The 9,064-nt window shown below is 38.5% G+C and overlaps 1 pseudogene; it reads left to right on the forward strand.

Annotated features, from left to right (window-relative positions):
* Positions 1-1,837: 1,837 nt before the first annotated feature.
* On the forward strand, positions 1,838-2,334 carry LOC143670810 (peptidyl-prolyl cis-trans isomerase A pseudogene; annotated as a pseudogene).
* The last annotated feature ends 6,730 nt before the right edge of the window (positions 2,335-9,064 follow it).

Below are 9,064 nucleotides of genomic sequence, written 5' to 3' on the forward strand. Positions count from 1 at the left end.
TATATATATATATAATAAATATATATATATATATATAATTTATATATATATATATATATATATATATATATATATATATATATATATATATATAAAACCTGAAATTTAGAGATAAGAATGAAGCTGATCAGGTTGGGGTTAAATTAATTCAGAACACAGGAGTAAGGAATCAACGTTTATATTTTAAAACCACACATACTCTTTGAGACCAAAGGAAGAAAGATTTATTTGGTCTAGAACCAAAATTTTCTGTAACACATAATCTAACTCAGCCTATCTGTATAGCTCATTTGAACGAGTGAAACACAGTGAGCCCAGAATATGAAAGAGGTCCTTTAATCCTGTATGGCATAATGTAATTCCTGGATACAACCTAGAGTATATTAAGCAGGTAATCAAAAAGTACTGGCAAAGTCCCTTAAGGGATAGGAGAGAAAATACAGGACTATTAAACTTTACCATCAATCAATTCCCTTATACTGTGTCAAATAGGCCATGCCCTTGATCTTGAGGTTTACTTTTGTGAAGCTTATGTAGGTAGTGGAGAAGCTTAGCCTACCTACAGGTATACCTAAGAATTACTTCTGGAGGACCTCTTTTGTTGCTCAGATTTGTCCTTATTCTCTTTAAACCCAAATCTGCAAATGAAATCATTGTCCTCCCTCCATGTGGGACATGACATCCAGTGGTGAGTCTCCCTGGTGATGTGGGAGATGACTCCTAAGAATGAATCCAGCCCTAGCACCATGGTATCAACAATTCCATCCTGACCAAAAGGGAGAAAAGATGTGTAACTACAGTGTCAGTGGGAGAGAGAGTTCAAATAGAGTCGAGAGGCTACTCTGGAGGTTGCTCTTATGCAAGCATAAGTTAAACATTGCTACTTATCACAACCTCTGAACCCCAACCAGGACCATTCCATCCAACCCAAAAGAACACCTAGGGCAATATATAAGATTCCACAAGGTTTCCATGCACTAGTGTAACTTTCCAGAAAACTAAAACCTCCAGATGGGTCCCTGGTTCAGATAAGTCCTGAAACCTAGATGGCCCAGCATCTCCAGAACATCAGATAGTTCCATATCCTAACCTCATATTAGTGACAGACCCTTCCAGCATGAAAAATTTAGAATGGCCATAGCCCAAATACCCCTAAAGAAAGGGATAGAAAGATCAAAGGTGATGGTGGAGTTATAAAGAGAAGATAGGATTTAACAAATGAATATGAATGCTGAATCATTAAATTGATATCTCTTTTAGTCTCCAGTATTTTAGAGAAGCTAGAAGTAAAAACCTAAAATTGTTGAATTATAACCCATGTCAAATTCTGAAACTAATTCTACAACTAATTGTGGTGCTGTGTTTTGAAATTTACTGCATATATATACATGTGTGTGTGTGTGTGTGTGTGTATACATGTTATTTTTCACAAAATGAAAGAAAAACATTGATTGTGGTGATAAAAATATTTAAGCCTTCTAGATGCCTATATTCTGGAGCAGCTAGAAGGAAAAAATCTGAGAAGATCATATGGTAGCCCATGACAAACTCTGGGATCTGTCCTGTAACTAGTCGTTGAAGAGTGCTTTGAAAACTATTGCTTTCTTTTATTTCTTTGCTTTGAATATGTTATACTATATAGTAAGAAAGTTAAAAAAAAATCAATTGTGATGAATGGGCAGCTATATGATGATAGTGTGAGCCACTGTTTGTACATTTTGGATGGTTATATGTTATGTGAAAGTATAATGTATCTCAATAAAACTGCATTAGAAAAATTTATCTCTGAAGCCTTGCAGACACTGCTGCCAGCCACCACATTTCCCTGCCCACATTCATGGTTAACCCCACCATGTTCTTTGACATTGCTATTGATGGCAAGATCTTGGGCCATGCCTCCTTTGAGCAGTTTGCAGACAAAGTTTCAAATACAGAAGAAAATGTTTCTGCTCTGAGCACTGAGGAGAAAGGATTCAGTTACAAGGGTTCCTGCTTTCACAGAATTATTCCTGGGTTTATGTGCCAGGGTGGTGAATTCACATGCCATAACAAGTTGTTGGTGTCAAGTCCATCTATGGGGAGAAGTTTGATGGTGCAAACTTCATTCTGAAGCATACAGGTCCTGGCATCTTGTCCATGGCCAATGCTGGACCCAATGCAAATGGTTCCTATTTTTCACCTGTATTGCTTAAGACTGAGTGGTTGGATAACAAGCATGTGATCCTTGGCAAGGTGAAAGAGCCCATGGATATTGTGGAAGCCATGAAGTGTTTTTGGGCCAGAAATGGCAAGACCAACAAGAAGATCCCCATTGCTGACTGTGAACAAGTCTAATAAATTTGATTTGTGTTTTGTCTTAAAAATTTATCTTTTGGTTCTACATTATCCTCCCCTTCCAAGCCTAGCTTGATTACAGACCTCAGTTTATGAACAGGAAATAAAAGTTTAGACAACCAAAACAAAAAGATTATTGTTGATACATATAATAGTTTGCATAAAGCCTGAGAGGAAAACATGTGAAGAGTTTATTCAGGAAACTGGGCATTCAAAAGCAACCAGGTTTACTGGAGAATATTAAAAGATGTAAGCATGCCCAGGATTGACGCTCAATAAAGGCCTAAGAAGCCCTGAAATGTATACCAGATGTCTTAGCACAACCAGGAAGTAAAGGCTAATGTGGAATTGTAAATGCCTTTGCTAAATGTAAAGATTGGGAGAGGTGGTGTTTTGTTTTGTTGAGTTTAGCTTCTGAATTTAATGAAATACTTGTCTAAACAAAAACTGAAGCCTCTCCCAGGTGAGCTCACTGCCCTCCTCCTTACAATAGACATGACTTGGGGGAGTGTAAATCTCCTTGTCAATGCGGGTCATGACTCCAGGGGATGAGCCTGCCCTGACATCATGGGAGGGAAAAAGCATTCTTGACCAAAAGAGGGAAGAGAATGAAACAAAATAAAGTTTCAATGGCTGAGAGGTTTCAAAGAGTCAAGAGCTCATTTTGGAGGTTATTCTTATGCAGTCAGTATACAGATATCCCCTTTGAGTTTTTGGCATATTGGAGTAGCTAGAGAGAAATATCTGAAATTGTTAGACTGTAATCCAATATCCTTGATTCTTGAAAATGACTGAATAACTGTAAGGCTTTTAATGTGTGACTATGTGATTGTGAAATCTTGTGACTGACTCTCCCTTTATCCAGTATATGGATAGACGAGTAAGAAAAAAATGAATAAATAATAGTGGAAGTGGGGTATGGGATATTTTGGGTGTCCTTTTTCACTTTTGTTTTTAATTTTATCCTTATTTTTATTTTTTTGAGTAATGAAAATGTTCAAAAATTGATTGTGATGATCAATGCCCAGCTATATGATGATACTATGAACCACTGATTATACAATTTGAATAATTATATGGCATGTGAATATATAATGTAGCTAAATAAAATTGCATTTAAAAAGACATGTTAACTGAACGTGAGATAAAGATACAGGCAAGAACATAACCTTTGTAAAATTTGTTTAGAACAATTATGAAACAAATGAACACTATAGCCTTCAATAATAAGAACCACAAACCCTGGGAAAAAGGGATATTTCTGTTTACTACAACTGAAGAAATGCAATATATGATAAATGCATCAGCTTTTAACAATGGGAATTTATTAGCTTACAAGTTTACTACTCTAAGCCTGTGAAAATATCTAAATTATGGCATCAACAGGACAATAATTTCTCTGAAGACTGGCTACCAGTAAGCTTGGGCTCCTTTGTCAGATAGTAAAGGCTAATGTGGAATTGTAAATGCCCTTGCTAAATGTTAAAAGAGTGCCAGAGTACACAGCACATCTGCAAAGATTGGGAGAGGTGGTGTTTTGTTTTGTTGAGTTTTTCTGAATTTAATGAAATACTTGTCTAAACATAAACTGTCAAATAGCAGGACACATTGCAATGTCTGCTTGTCCTTCTCTCCCAGATTTCATTGCTTCTAGTTTCTGGTTTCAGTGGCTTCCTCTTTAATCTTCTGCATTTATCTCCCTTTTACCTTCTTTCTTAGGATATTTCTGGGGTCTTTTTTTCTGCATCTTTCATCCTCTTATAGAGGAGTCCAGTAAGAGATTAAGACCCACCCTGAATGAGGTGGGTCACATCTCAACTGAAGTAACCTAATCAAAATGTCCCACATACAATAAATCTACACCCACAGGGATGGATTAAAAGAACTTGAGCTTTCTGGGGTATATGCAGCCTCTAAATAATTACAAGGATTAATCAGATTTCCACGATCATCACTTTATAATATGGTTTGCCAAATTTTCAACCAAAAGATCACCAAAAAAATCCATTCAAGGGTAAAAAATTAATTGACAGAAATGATTTCTGAGGAAATCCAGCCCCATTCAGCTCTGCCTTGGGCATAGTGCACTGAGAATACTGGAGTTCTGGTTCTGGCTTGTTAAGTAGTACTCCCATGCAAAGAGAGGCAAAGGAAGAGATCAACCTCAGGTTACTGATCCCCCTCCATCAAGTGCTCAGCTCCTGGAATGGGGTTGTCCCTCATAGAGAAGTTTCCCATTGTCTCCTCCCTTTCATCCAGGGCCCTGAATGAGAGAATTTTCTTGAGAGAAGCAGGAGGTAAAATATTTAGTTATTAATTTCTTTCCAAAGGAATTGGCTCCCTTTGTAACAGAAGATGGAGAAGCCCAAATCTAAATGGAGGTTGTGGTGAAAGGCAATTAGTAGGAGATTCATGTATTTCATGAAGATACAGCCTAGACTATGGGCCAGCTAGTTTGTGGAAGAAACTGGGAAATAAGAGATATAGGAGGAGCCCTGTGTAGTCCAAATAAATATCAAACATGAACTTCAGAGGATCCATAATTTTATTTAGGCTAGATTTTAGAGCAATTTATGCCACAGAGCATGATTGAAAATGATAGAACAATCAGCCAGCAATTAATGGTATTTAGTAGCTGGATATATGTAGGGAAAGAGAGAAGAAAGAGCCAGAAATACCATCATGATCTGAGGTTGACCATGGAAATGCCCAAAGCTGTGCTTCCAAAGGGAGCAACAACATCTTAAAACTGGATGAGGCCTCTTGCCTCTATCATCTTGTGAAAGTGCCCACATCTTCTATTACATGTGTATCTAATAAGTTTCCTACTTACTCACTCTATCAGTGCTGTGCCCTTGAATTCTTTCTTGCAGTGCAGCCAAGAACCTGAGAAGCCAAAAACTTACAACATATTTTGGTAAGTCAGCCAGGAAACACTTCTCTCCATCAATCTGGACTGGTAAGCCATGGCTATTGACCAGGAAACTTGGCCATGTGCTTTTGCTTTTTTCTTCTCACTTCGCTCTCTCCCCCTGTTTCTCGCTCTCTTATCTCTATCTCTATCTCTATCTATCATCTATCTATCTCTTTCTTTCTTCAGCTCTCTAAAACTTTCCAACACACTTTCTTTTTCTCCCCTCTGAGGACCCAGACCTTTCCTTCTGCTGAGTCTCTCCCTCTTTACACCTCCTCCACAGAGATCCTTCCCCTTGCCTTCAGAGAATCTTTCTCCTCTGCTCATACTTCTATGACTTTTGAGGCATTCCTCTTTTATAACACAGAATTCTAGGCTAAGGATTTTTTTACCAAACAAGGTATTGTCTTTAACATTACAGGGAAGCACTTTAGAGTTAGGCCCATAGAAATTGGGTACTTTCAATTGAAATGCATCCCTCTGAAAGCCAGGAATGAAATATGCCAGGTGGATGAAATACCCCAGTTTGAAACTGTTATGTGTCCCAGGAAACCATGTTCTTTTAATCCAATCTTGTGGGGGCAGACCTATTGTTGGGTGTGACCATTTGATTAGGTTGTTTCCATGGAAATGTGACCCCACCCATTCAGTGTGTGTCTTAATCCACTTACTGGAGCCAATAAGAGGGAGACCTTTGGAAAAAGCACAGATGTTAGTAGAGCTGACACAGAGAGTAGAAAGCACCTTTTGTTAGTGCCTTATTTTGGACATTTTCATGGCCTTAGAACTGTAACTTGTAACTTAATAAATTCTCTTTATGAAAGCCAATACATTTTTGGTACATTGCATTCCAGCAGTTTTAGCAAGCCAAAACACCTGGTTATCCTTATTAAAATAAACCAAGCCTGTGAGATCTGGTAAGCCCTATGTTTACCTTAAAATGAGCACGCAGGCGCTCTTGCTCTCTGCTCACTCACAACGCCAGCTCTTTAGTTCTCACCCACCCAGGGCAAGCATGGACCACAGTTTCTCCTCCTCCCTTTTGCTCTTTGATTGGTTGAAACCCTTTGGGCTTTTCTCTTGGGAAGCTACTAGTGTTAGGGGTGCTTTCACTTTCTAATATCTACACGACAAGGGAAAGAGGTAACCTCACTCCTGGTATTGCTCTATTATATGCCCATACCCACAACTGAGAAGTGTACTAAACCACAGTTTATCATGCAAGTGACCTTTCCCAGGACATTTCCCCATAAAGGAAGTCTGATTTACTTGCCACATGTTTTTTTCTTCTAGTCTGATCATGACAACATCTTGGGAGATTTCCTCTCTAGAGTTTCTTTGTGGCAAATCCTTTCCATTCTCTTAGGCAATAAGTTAGGGAGTAAGTTAAGAGCACAAACACTTCTATGAAGATGAGTGGGTTGGCTCAGCAGCAAAAGGATGGTACCAGGCCATCAGTCTTCTGAGTCTTTATGTACCTTGTGGATGTCTGGGAATAGGGAGCCTGATCCCATGTTGCCAAGGGATCAGCAGTAAGAACAGCAAGCTGGTGGCCTGGGATGCTGAGCACTGGAACTGAAATCTGCCTTTTTTTCTTCTTTCCCTTCCTTAAAAATGGGTGGTGCTTCCAGTATTCCAGCTGTTAGCCTGTACAAAACTGGGATAATCTTGCCACCACAGAGCTAAAGAAGAAAAAGTATATTTTCTGCTGCAGTACTGTCTGGCCACAATATTGCCTGGACAATGGCCAGAGTTGACCCACAAATTGAATGGTCAGTAATAACTCTTTACTAAAGTTAAATCTCTTTTATAAAAAGGAAGGAAACTGGCAAGAAATTCCTTATGTATAGATTTTATGACCTTATATCAAGATAAATCCATGAAGGGCTCTTGGAAATTATGTTATGCCCAGGAAGACCCCTCAAAATTTATGAAAGAATTTAAAAACCTTGTATTAACCAATGAATTTACCTGGGGGGGGGCTGTGCAAGTCATTCTTTTCTCTTGTTGCACTCCTGAGAAAAAGCATCGAATTTAGACTGAAGCACAGGGCCATGTAGACCAACTTGTGGGCCAGCAGCCTGCCCAATATGCAGTAAGGAAAGCAGCAGTTCCAAATGCTGACTCAAATTGGAACAACCAGAAGGGTCAGGGAGACTTGAAAGTCAGAGACCACACGGTAATTTGTTTAATAGAAGGAATGAAAAAGTGTACCAACAAACTTGTAAATTACAAAATGTTACAGAGCATAACAGGAGGATAAGGAAAACCCTGTTCTATTTCAGGGAAGGCTTATAGAGGCTATGAAAAAGTATGCCCAAGTAGACCCTGACTCCCCAGAGGGTCAAATAATGCCCCAAACCTATTTTATTGGTCAGCTAGCTCCTGATATAAGAAGGACATTCCAGAAGCTGGCGTCTAGGCCACAAACTCCTATGAATGATTTCATGAACACTGTTATTATTATTTTTTTAATAACCAGGACAAGACTGCAGAGGAAAAAAGGTAAGGAGAGAGAGAAAAAATCTCTGCTCATAGTGTTTTCCAGGAATGGCAAACAGCTGCCTTGGCACCATTTGGGGCAGAAACCAGTGAGATCCTACTATATTAGCAGAAATATGGGGCACTGGAAGTATGAGTGTCCTCAGGGATGCTGAAAGTCTCTAGGGTCTTGCCTTAGGTGTGGGAAAGCTGGACACTGGGCCTGGGAATGTGCTGAGTCCTAGAAGGGAATTGATGTCCTCCCAAAGGCCTTGGTGACTGCTCCTGAGGAACACTGAGAAGCCTCAGGTCCACTAGTGGCTCCCTGAACATCACCAAAGAACATTGATTTTGATAAGCCCTGGATGATCTTCAATGGGGCAGGTAAGACAATTTTTTAATTAATACCAGAACCACTTATTCTGTTTTGACATGTCACTCAGGTCCATTATCCCTCTGAGTTTGTTCCATAGTAGTAGTAGATAGAAAGCCTAAAGCCAGGACCTCCACTCGGCCCTTCATTTGTCAAATTGGCAGGGACTTTGCGTCAGTTCTTGCTAGTACCAGATGCCTCACCCTCATCTAGGGATGAATCTTCTTCACTCCTTGAGGACCACTTTGAAACTAGCAAACCCAGCTAGTATTTCTGCTCAAGGATTTCAAAATAATCCTCATATCTTTAAGTGACTTAACAGCAGAATTTACTAGACCTCCAACTCCCTCAAAGCAGAATCCTTCAAAGTATTAACATTGTGAACTAACATTCCTAAAATAAAGGTGAGTTTTGTTTGTTGTAGTCATTGCCAACTGAATGGATGTGGAAAGTCACAAAAAGTTTAAGAAAGTAAATTTTGTAGTCATTATTGACTACAAACTATAGGTAGATATAAAAAGCTGAAAAATGTTTTAAAAAGCGAAATTTTTTGTTCATTGCTGAATGAAAGCCCTAGATGAATGTGGAAAATTATGGAGAGTTTGAAAAAGTAAGTTTTGTTTGTAGTCACTGCTGACTACAAGAAGTTATAGAGAGTTTATAAAAATGAATTCTGTTTGTCATAGTTAATGCTGCTCTCAGTTAGACTTCTCTTAATGAAAAGTTATAAGGTTTTTCTTAACCATTCAAGTACTTTGTTTAAAAGATAAAAACTTTACGTCATATCACAATAATATCCTTGATGTTTATGTTGACCTTATAATCCTTTATTTTAAAAAACAAGTCTTCTCACTCTTAAAGGAAAACTGTTGCAAGGGATTTGTTCTCTCACCTTGTAAAAGTGGTGTGCTAAAATAGTTTAACATATTATATACAGAGGTGTGTAACAAGTATTACAATAA

The sequence above is a fragment of the Tamandua tetradactyla genome, chromosome X, assembly GCF_023851605.1.
Source record: "Tamandua tetradactyla isolate mTamTet1 chromosome X, mTamTet1.pri, whole genome shotgun sequence".
In the NCBI taxonomy this organism is placed as follows: domain Eukaryota; kingdom Metazoa; phylum Chordata; class Mammalia; order Pilosa; family Myrmecophagidae; genus Tamandua; species Tamandua tetradactyla.